The following is a 10,719-nucleotide window of genomic DNA, read 5'->3' as shown; positions in this document are numbered from 1 at the left end:
CACTTGTTAGCGAGGCAAGTTACTCAACCTCTGTGAGCCTCAGTGTTCTCATCTGTAAAATGAGAATGTTAAGCATATCTCTCTTTCAGGAATATACAGAACTAGGAATAGGAGAAAGATGATGAGCTGACAGTCCTCGACGAGATGCCAATTCCAAAACAGGTTGAAAACTGAAGCAAAAAGTACCCATTCCTGAGAACGAGGAGATGGCAAGAGAAGAGTAGATCGGTGCCAGGTGGTAGAAGAAAGAGCTCGCTCATTTTTTTTATAGTAATGATGGGGAAAGAGAAGCACGGCATTTTTGGAAAGCGATGTGGAAAAATATATCACAAGCCAGAAAGATGTTTATACTATTTTATCCAGTAATCCCACTCTTGGAATTTATCCTAGAGAAATAAATCAACAGAAGAAAAAGAAGCTGCAGAGTATAAAGATCTATAATATATAAGAATGGAAATAACCTACACTGCCAAATATAGGTCAATGGCTAAATAAATTGTTATACAACTACTCAATAGAATACTAACTTTGGGATTCAAGAACCTTGTTTTATTCATCTTTTAATTTTTAAAAGTTTATTCTTATTTATATAAGGAACACTTAAAAACATTTAAAAATACAGAAAAAGCTAAAGTCCCCCTTAACCACTCTTAGTTTTCTGCCTAAAGGTGGCCACTGTTAACAGTTTGGCGTGGACTCTCCCAGACATTTTGCAATATATTCACACACACACACACACACACATATATGCATATACACATGTATACTTACACATACACATTTTAGAGCTATCTATTTTATTTAGGGGGTGTGTTTTAAAAATGCTATCTCCTTGTACTTGCTTTTCTGCAACTTATTAACAAAGTGTTTGTTTGCTTGTTTACTTAGCAACAAGCTTGGAAGCATTCCGTTCAGTACTGACAGATAGAACACATTCTTTTTGAGTGAGTATATCACCGTTTATTTAACTATTCCCAGTACTGCGAGCAGTGACGTGATCTTCAGTTTTCACGGTTATAAATGGTACAGTGAACATTCTTGTTTCCGTCTCCTGAAGCACACAGAAAGTATTTTTTTTTTTGAGGGCAGATATGGAAGAGTGAAATGGTTGGGTGTAGAAGGTCTGCGAACTTTAAATATAAATAGTCAAATGGCTGACGGAGCTTACACTTGGCCAGCAGGAGAGGGGAGTACCTATTGCCCTAAAGTGGTTATTGTCAAACTTCTTATTGTTGCCAATCTTCCAGGTAAAAATAGTAACAACCACTTTAATTTGCATTCCCTCACGTTTTGATAAGCCTCTCTTTTGGCTTGTTATGTTTCTTTCTTGGTGTGTTACCTGTTTATCACCTTTGCCAATTTTTCTAAATTGTCGTTATTTTTGATATCCCTGACACGTAGCATAGTCATTTGAAGATAAATGCTCAACTGTTCAGTGAATTCAATTATATTATTAAAAGTAATTAAAGCCTCCATAGAAATACATCAAGTATGTATGGCACAGTGTTTGATCAAAAGGAACAATGTAAATTATGTGCAACAGGAAATGATATCCATGCACTGGAACATAGGCTGGAAGGGAACAACTAAAATAATAACAACAATAAAGCTAGAAACAGTAATTAGCACTTATATAGCGCTTAACAGATGCTAAGCATTGATCAAAATGTTTTATGTGTATTAATGCCTTTATTTCTTACAACAGTCCCTATTAGATTTCTTTGAACCTGCTAAATCCCAATTTGTACAAGTGGCAAAGCCAAAATTTGATAAGCCCGGGCAGTCTGATTCCAGAGGCTGCACTCTTGACTACTACATTATACTAATATAGCTTTAAAATAAATCCCTTTATAATTGTGATGCTATTATTTCTCAACAGGAAATACCAGTAGAGAGAGGTCAGGGCCTTTTCAGTCATGGGTCTTCACAGGGCATTTGCATCTTAGCAGAGTCATGGCCCTCTATTTTGCAAATTCATAAATTCTATCAAGACAGTACAGCATATCCATGTGGCCGGGTCCCAGGGAACTGAGCCATGTTAACCAAACTCACAAGAGACTGACAAATTTATAAATCAGAACAATGTCAATTTTGTTCATTTATACTGAGAGCTTTTGTTGCCAAGAGAAATACAATATTCATGGCAGTCCAAACATGTTCCTTCAGCTGGGAAAATCTAAACTGAAAACCAAATTAAAGAGTAAAAATCATCAGGGAGAGCAGCGTCAAAGCAATGGGAACCTACTGAGCTTGGGAAATAGTATGATCACAGAGTAGTTAGAATGAACCCCAGTCTAAAAACACAGGTGTACGAGAAAACTCATTCTTTTTTTAATTTAATTTCTGTTCTCAATCTCCCTCTCACCAACCCACTAGGAAACCTAACTTCAGTCATTTTCTTATTTTCCTCTCGTCCCAGTGGTTTCTGAAATCCTATGCAAAGCAATGCATGTTAGAATGGGTGGGGAGGGTCACACTTCACACCACATGGTCATTGATCCTCCGTCATCAGGCTGCCTAAGTTGCCAGTGAGATATCCTCCGTCCCTTCTAGCAAGCTGCCTGCTGACAATTCTGTGCTTCCCATGAGGTACAGGAGCTTTCACATACCTTTACCCTCACTTGGGGCCAAACCTGCCTTTCATTCTATCAGCCTGTTGCCCATGCCATTCCTGGGATGTAGGGAATATGTCCTCTTGGTCAGGGACACACTGGCCTTCTTACTCTCCCTCCCTCACCCTCACTTCTAACACCAGGAGAACTGCATTTCCAGCTGGGGGAGTCCCACTTGCTTGGTTCTGGCCAATTTCTGTGCTTTGAATCCACTCCTCTCTGTAGGACTTAGGCTTGTGTACCTAAATCCAGGATGATTATTAGGATCTTTTTGTTCTGGCAGCTGTCTCCCCTGACATAATGAGCACAGAAACAACTGTTAGCTTGGGTTTGGTGTGGAAAGCTGGAAATACTAAAAAGGTAAGTATAGATCTATTCAAGTATAGGTAGGTAGACAGATTGGAATAATATCTCAAAAATATGCTGCCACATAATCTCCTTTAGGGGTGAGAACATCCAGGGCTCTCTCTCCCCTGGATAATGTTGGCATTCATTAGGGTCTACAGTAGCCAACTGTCCTTTTTCTGAGTTCTGTAACAGCTGTACAAAACCTCTGCCTTCCACTGTTAGCCCTGACAGACATGCTACATTCACTTTCCATCATATTTTCCTTCTGTTGCTGTCCTGCAGATGTCCCATGGACAGCTGGAGCCATCTGCCTACATAACAGTTGGCAACACATAGTGAGGTGTCATTTACTCCCAAAGACTCAGTAAAAGGGCAGCTGGAAGAGCACTATTGGAGTCTTGCTGCCCTGAAGACAGGGACTGCTTCATGACACGGGACCTTGTGTTTGATTTAATGCTCTGCTGTCACCATTTTTAAGTTATTAATTATTTTTAAAGAAAGAGATCCACAGTTTGCCTTGGGCCCCACAGTTATGTAGGTGGTTCTCCCAAAGGGTCATCATCTCAAAGGGGCTTTGCAGGGTCTGCATTTGGAGACCTGTTTCCAGGGGTTCTGAGAGTGAGAAACTGTGAAAAGAACTAACTTTCAATTGCACTTAAGGATTCAGTTAATGCAGGGGTCCTCAAACTTTTTAAACGGGTGGGGGGGGCAGTTCACTGTCCCTCAGACCGTTGGAGGGCCGGACTATAGTTTAAAAAAAAAACTAGAACAAATTCCTATGCACACTGCACATATCTTATTTTGAAGTAAAAAAACAAAATGGGAACAAATACAATATTTGTATTTGCATGTGGCCCGCGGGCAGTAGTTTGAGGAACCCTGAGTTAATGGATAACTTTGGTAGGTTTGGCTAAGAGGTACCTTTTACGGTCATTTTTTTCAGGTTCAAAACTCTTGGGCTTTTAGAGTGATTTTGGGAATTCTAACAGTCCTATTTGTGAGCTGAATGTGCACACTCTCTTCTTCATTTACAGCTGTACCCATAGTTTCATTTATGGCTATAGCCTCACATATATAAACTAAATAGAATAATAGAATGTTTGAAAACTGTATATTGGAATTAATTCAAACAGCTGTTTTCAAAATGACCAGTAGTTTAATTGGATGGTGTCTTTCTGCAACAAAAATGCCTGTTAATGCCTAACCAGACCAACACCATGAGCAGTCCTAAGCTCATTAAGTTGCTGACTCATGCTGACTCATGCTCACTAGGCATTCTTTGACCATCAGCTTACCATTAGCTGTGGCACTGGCCTGAGAAACAAGCATGACATCTACACTTCAGGTTCCCTGATAAGGTTCAGAGAGAGAGAGTGCTGAGAATTACTTTTATCAGTCAATCCTGCTCCATTCCTTCCTGGCAGAGTTCATGAAACACTCAAGGAGTTGTAGGTAAATGGTAATTTCATGTCACCAAAAGCTACAGGTTTTTTTTAACATTTGCATTATTTCCTGTAAAGTGAAAAACAACTTGGGCATGGAGACTCCAAATCAATGTATTATCCCACTGGCTTGGGAGAACCACACCCTTCAAACTAATCTCTGTATTTCTGGGAATCAACAGATGATCCTGTCTTCAAACAAGGATCTGTGCGACCTTCCAAAGAACTCGGAATGTCTTTCATCACAGAAGGAAGAGTGCTGTGGCCTATTTTTGAGATGATTTATGGTACTTGGAGATGAGCTTTGTGTGTCTAGCCTTCGGCCGGCATTCATTGACTTCCCCAGTAAGTAGCATCATGTGTCGAATGTCTCTTGGCACTTAACACATTATATATATGCCAAGTGCATTGGCCATCACACCAGAAAGGCCCTATATTCTCAATAGCACTACCCTTCTTTCCTTATTAATATTACTTACATCTTCCAATAAGGAAATCAAATCAGAGAGTGTTTGTTTTGAATGTTTACTAGTATACAATCTAAAGATGTGTTATGATCCAGTAAATGGTGTCAATGACAAACTCTGAATTAAGGGCATTACAAAGTAATTAAAAGAGTATGGGCCCTAGCTAGATTGACTCAGTGGATAGAATGTCGGCCTGTGTACTGAAGGGTCCCAGGTTCAATTCCTGTCAAAGGCACATGCCTGGGTTACAGGCTCGATCCCCAGTAGGGGGCATGCAGGAGGCAGCTATTCAATGATTCCCTCTCATCGTTGGTGTTCCTCTCTCTCTCTCTCCTTCCTCCTTCCTCTCTGAAATCAATAATAGTATATTTTTAAAAAAAGAATAGTAGGAGCCAGGATCCATAAGTTCAAGGATTATCCCTGCCCTTACCAGCTGTCATCTGAGGATATAACTTGTCCTCTCTGAGCTCCATCTTTTAAAATACTCAAGTTGAGGCTAATGTACAAATATACAAATAAAATAATAACAAATTCAGAATAATGGCTTCATGGGGTTGTTTTGAGGTTTAACATAGATTATGTAGGTCAAAAGGTTTTATAAAGGGTGTTCTTGAAAACTAATGTTGATTAAAAATTGAGACACTATGGAAAAATTTTGGGTAGATTTTATTAATTCCCAATCTTGGCTGCATTCCCAATGCCCAAGCTGCATCCATAGCCATTAAATCAGAATCTCTGGGATTGGTATTTAGGCAGCAGCATGCTTGTCTTCTCTCCAGGTGATTCCAATATACAATAAAACTTGAGGATGACTCAGGGGAAAAGAAAATCATTTTCAGGGTTTGATTCCTATAGCTTGAGCAAGAAGCTTAACACATGATTTGGTTATTGTTTCCCTCAAGCACCTGGGATGCTGCAATTGCTGAAGAAATATTTGTTGATAACACCCATCCACATGACTATAAAAAGAGCTGAAAACTCTTCACATTAAGTCCACAGTACTGCAACTCATTTCTTGTTTAATGGGTTATTCCGGAGGAAGGGCAGTAGCGCCTGTCAAAAAAATTAAAAGGACTTAGCATAAAAGCCGGGTGGCATGTTGACCACAACCACATAGAAACGAGTAATGAAAGGAGGCAGGAGAGAAAGACGAAGCCCTGCTGGGGGCCTCGGCCGGCACATGTGCACTCAGCTTCCCTTGCCTGCCATGTGGTATGCAGCGGGCTGCCTTTGGTTGGTGTCTGGCTGCTGGTGGAGGATGCCAGGAAAGTGTGAAAAGCCTTATAAATGTGTCCTCTGAACATCGCTGACAAGCAACTGGACTGCAGCTCTCCCATCTGCCTCTGGCAGGGCTGCCGTCAGCCTTCCAAGTCCAGGAGAGCAGCTGTGTGAGAAATCACTCAGCGGCCCAAGAAAGTCCAAGTGTTTTCTCATGGTGAAGAGGCGGCTGCCCTCCAGGTGGTGGTGTCTGTGGAAGAGGAACAAGTCCTATTGAGCAGCCTCATGCAGGGAATTAAGTAAAGGCTTAGGAAGGGTCCTCAGGAAACCTAGAGGGTCTGATATTGTTGCACGAGGCTGGGAATTTTATACATGTGATCACAATTAATGCTTGCCGCGGCTCTGCAAAGTGGGTATTCTATTGCCCCTATTTTGCAGATTCAGAGCCTAAGGCTCTGGAAGTGTAAATCACTTTCTGCAGATCACATGTCTAGGAAAGGACAGAGTGGAGGACTTAACCAAGTGGGCTGTCTTCAAATGTGTGTCTTCTCTATGATAAGGACCTAAGTCGCCCAAAGCTGGTCAATCAACCGAATTCTTCACTCAGGCAAATCATGTGTATGCACTTCTCTCATCCTTGAGTCATTATGTATATTATTTTCATCTCAAAATGTAAATCAACCTGTATGACTGTGTCATTTCACATAAAGCCTTGCTACTTAGCATGTGTTCTGGGATCCAGAAGCATCACCTGAGAGCTTAGCTGTAATACAGATCATGCCCCACTGCGCTTTAACAAGATCTCAGAGGGATGCATAAAAGTTTACAAAGCACTGGCCTACGTGGAATTCTTTACCTGAAAAGGAACTTAGCTCAGTGATTCTCACATTTGTGTGCATTAGAATTATTTGGTGGGAAGGGGTTAAAAGGCAGATTCCTAGATCCTTTGCCCAAGCTTGTAATTTGGGAGCTACTGAGTGAGACCTGGGCAATATGTGTTCTAACAAGCAGCCCAGCTGATTTAGCTAGAAGTGATCTGAGAACAAGACTGCAATTAACATTAATTCAGGAAGTATAGCATCTGCCTTCGTTTATAGATGATGAGACAGAGGTCAAGGAGGGGAAGGCGATGATAAGGTCACATGGTGCTATGTGACACAACCAAGAGACCTCTGTCCCTGAAACACACTAACCACATCAGGGTCAGGACTCTAGGACTTGGAGACCTTTATTTGTTGTAGTATTTTAGAATTCTGGATCCAAATGCAATTGATTAACTCCTCACTGTGAAAGGAACATTCTGCAGACAGTGTTCGAGAAAACAGTGAGAATCACTGCATCCCACTGAGGTCTTTGGTCTCATAGATCTGGTTACATGGACATACCTACTGTGTCTGTTTGTGCTTATGTGTACATTATCTCGTCTAACCCCTGCAACATCCCTGGGAGATACCATTTTCTAGCCAGTAAACTGCAGAGTCAGGGATGGAACCCACCTTCTGGCTGCAGGGATCCCTCTGTTGTACCATTACCACTTTCTGGGGAAAGTTAGGAAATCTTACCTAGAGACTATATGCAGTTAGTTGACCATAATTTGTAAACCCAACAGATCCAGTTAAAATCATGCTTAGATCATAGTTTTAATTTTATCATCTAGACCAGGGGTGGGGAACCTTTTTCTCTTCCAAGGGCCATTTGGATATTTATAACATCATTCATTTAATATAATTCACTTAATATAAATTTATGTTGCTATAAAAAAGCTCCTAGATTTATTGAATTTTGAGTCCCACCTATGGTTGCCTTGACAGGGCCACACTAAAAGATTTCTCAGGTCTTGTATGGTTCTCAGGCCAGGCATTCCCCACCCCTGATCTAGACCATGGAAATCCAATATCATCCTTTAGGAAGAAAGGCAAGGGGTAAAGGGTGCTTTTATTTAGAAATTATACTGGACATATCAGAGTGACCACTTCATAAAGTATATACTAGTAAATGTCTCAATATGTTGTACACCTGGGACATATAATATTGTATGTCAACTGTAATTAAATTTAAAAAATTAAATATTTTTCTTTGGGATGTAATAAGACATGGTGGAAAAGCATAATTTTTAGTTAAAATCATGCCTCCTCCATTTATTAATTGTATGATATTGGGCAAGTTTTTCTAATATCTCTGAGCCTAGTTTTTCTCAGCAGTAAAAAGTCTCATTTTGATGCTTTTTAATCGCATAGTCTGACACAATGCTTGGGACCTACTGAGCATTCAATGCCTCTAAATTATTGTTGAAATAAAGAACATGTTTATTCTGATCAGTATTTTCCCCCAGATAATACGCACAAAAGCTTTCTTTATTTCACTCTACTTCATCTCCAAGATTCCCTGTCTCAATAAGTAGTCTCACCGTCTATCTATCCAAGTACCAGCAGATTTGGTGTCTGGTAAGGCCATCTTACTGGTCCATAGATCGCTGTCTTCTCATTGAATCCACACATGGCAGAGCAGAGAGAAGTGCATTTAAACCTAACTAATAAGAGTCCATGCTTATTTTACTTTCTCCCTATCCTTTTCCACTTAATTGAACCCGTGTTCAAGCTGGGTCATTTTTATTTTTGAAAGTGTTGTCAAATCTGAAGACTAATTCCCATACCTACTGTGCAGTCTAATTCTGTTTCTCATTAGCTCTCTGATGGGTTGTCAAAGTACTAGCTACAAAGCTGGCCTTACAAAGCTTGTCTTCTCTCGGTCAAGTATCTCCCATTCCTCCATGCCACTGTTGAGGTCCCTTTGTAAAGTGTAAATCATATTATGCTACACAAAAAATAACCCTCCTTTGTAAGTAGAGGGCATTCCTTACCCAGAGTGTCACTATTTCCTTGTGATTGGATTCAGCTTCCATGGGCTGGACTCGAGCACTGCATAGGTGATGCGTCTTCAGGGCGTCACCTCTGGAGGCACAGTGTTCACCTGTCCCTCACTAGTGATAATTTTGGTTACTGGTCAAAGTGGTGTCCCAATGAATATAACTAAACAAATAAAAGTTTCAATAATGAAACACAGTACAAAGAATACCCATATATACCTTCAACCCAGAGTCGTCTTACTGTTAACATTTTATTTCATTGACTTCATCATTTGTTTTATGTGCATATATAATTTTTTTTCTGAACTGTTTGAGGCTAGGTTGCATACATCATGAATTTTTACTCTTAAATACTTGAGGTATAGAAATATTCTCTTATGTAACCTCAATACTGTCAGCAATACCAGTTTTTTTGATGAGAGAGAAACATCGATCAGCTGCCTCCTGCACATCTCCTACTGGGAATGTGCCCGCAACCAAGGTACATGCCCTTGACCGGAATCGAACCCGGGACACTTCAGTCTGCAGGCTGACGGTCTATCCGCTGAGCCAAACCAGTCAGGGCAAAATTGATATATATTTAAAATTTATCTTTATTGTTGAAACTATTAAAGACATCCCCTGTTTACTCCGCATTGGCCCCCTGCAACCCTGCTCCTGCCCTCTGCCCAGGTCTTCCCCACATTATTATTTGTCCATGGGCTATGCATATAAATTCATTGGTTAATTTAGAAGCTAATTAGGATTAGATGAGGTCATGAAAGTAGAGCCTCATGAATGGAATCAGTGCCCTAAAAATCCTAAGAGAATTTACTTTTCTAGGCTCTGTTATGTGAAAATACGACAAGAAGACAGCCATCTATGAACCAAAAAGATGACCCTCCCCAGACACCAAGTCTGCTCTCTCCTTGAACTCAGACTTCTTAGCATCAGAACTGTGAGGGATAAATATTTCTTGTTTGAATACTCAACTTATGGTATTTTTTTGTAATAGTAGCCCCAAAGAACTAAGACACCTTCTTTAATCTGAAACATTTCCATGGCCTTTGTCTGTTGTTGTTTTTTTAAGGACAGTCTTCTTTTTTTGATTAGAAGAATGTTCGTCATATATTTTTTTATTTTTCTTTATGGTTACATTCAAGTTGTATATTCAACCAAAATCCTGCATAGATGATGGTGTGTCCTCCTCAAGGCATCATCACATGGAGCCACACAATGTCCATCTACCTCTATTGATTTTTATTACACTGTCAAGTTGGTGTTCCGTTCTTCACTATGTAGTTACTACTTTTTACCCTCATAATTAATAACCAATCAGATAGTTTAAGACCATCAAATATTCTTCTCTTTATTAAAACTTTCCCCTAGATTTAAGTTATTGATGAATCTCACTTGATGCAATTTTACTATGACGGTTGCAAAATAATTATTTTCCAACTCCTATCCTCCCTCCACATTTACAAGTTGGCTATCATCATTCTATTGTAAGCAAGAGCCTTCCATTTTCACTCATTCATTTATTCACTTATTTACCTATTTCTTATCAGTATGAACTCATAAATTTAATATTTTTAATGCTTTGTAATTCATAATTGCACTTACTTTGGTACTAAAATTATCCCAGATGTGGCTAGCTGAAACTCTTTTCATCTAGCACCTTGGTCCTTGTGAAATGACCCATAATTTATTTAAAGTACTTTCTTACTTCCAGGCTGATATTTTGCCTAGTCAGCCATTTCTTTAAAGAGCACTGGTTTCTTTTAGTG

General features: G+C 39.8%; 1 long non-coding RNA gene across 1 annotated transcript; it reads left to right on the top strand.

Moving 5' to 3' along the window:
* The first annotated feature begins 4,348 nt into the window (after positions 1-4,348).
* Positions 4,349-9,890, top strand: LOC107181867. The gene is made up of 3 exons (XR_001512581.1): positions 4,349-4,419; positions 4,585-4,747; positions 9,776-9,890. It is a non-coding gene; the product is annotated as an uncharacterized LOC107181867 (long non-coding RNA).
* Positions 9,891-10,719: the final 829 nt, after the last annotated feature.

The sequence above is a fragment of the Myotis davidii genome, unplaced genomic scaffold (genome assembly GCF_000327345.1).
Source record: "Myotis davidii unplaced genomic scaffold, ASM32734v1 scaffold132, whole genome shotgun sequence".
NCBI classification, from domain to species: domain Eukaryota; kingdom Metazoa; phylum Chordata; class Mammalia; order Chiroptera; family Vespertilionidae; genus Myotis; species Myotis davidii.
The sequence above is the reverse complement of the archived record's forward strand: the minus strand, read 5'-3'. Positions and strand labels throughout refer to the sequence as shown.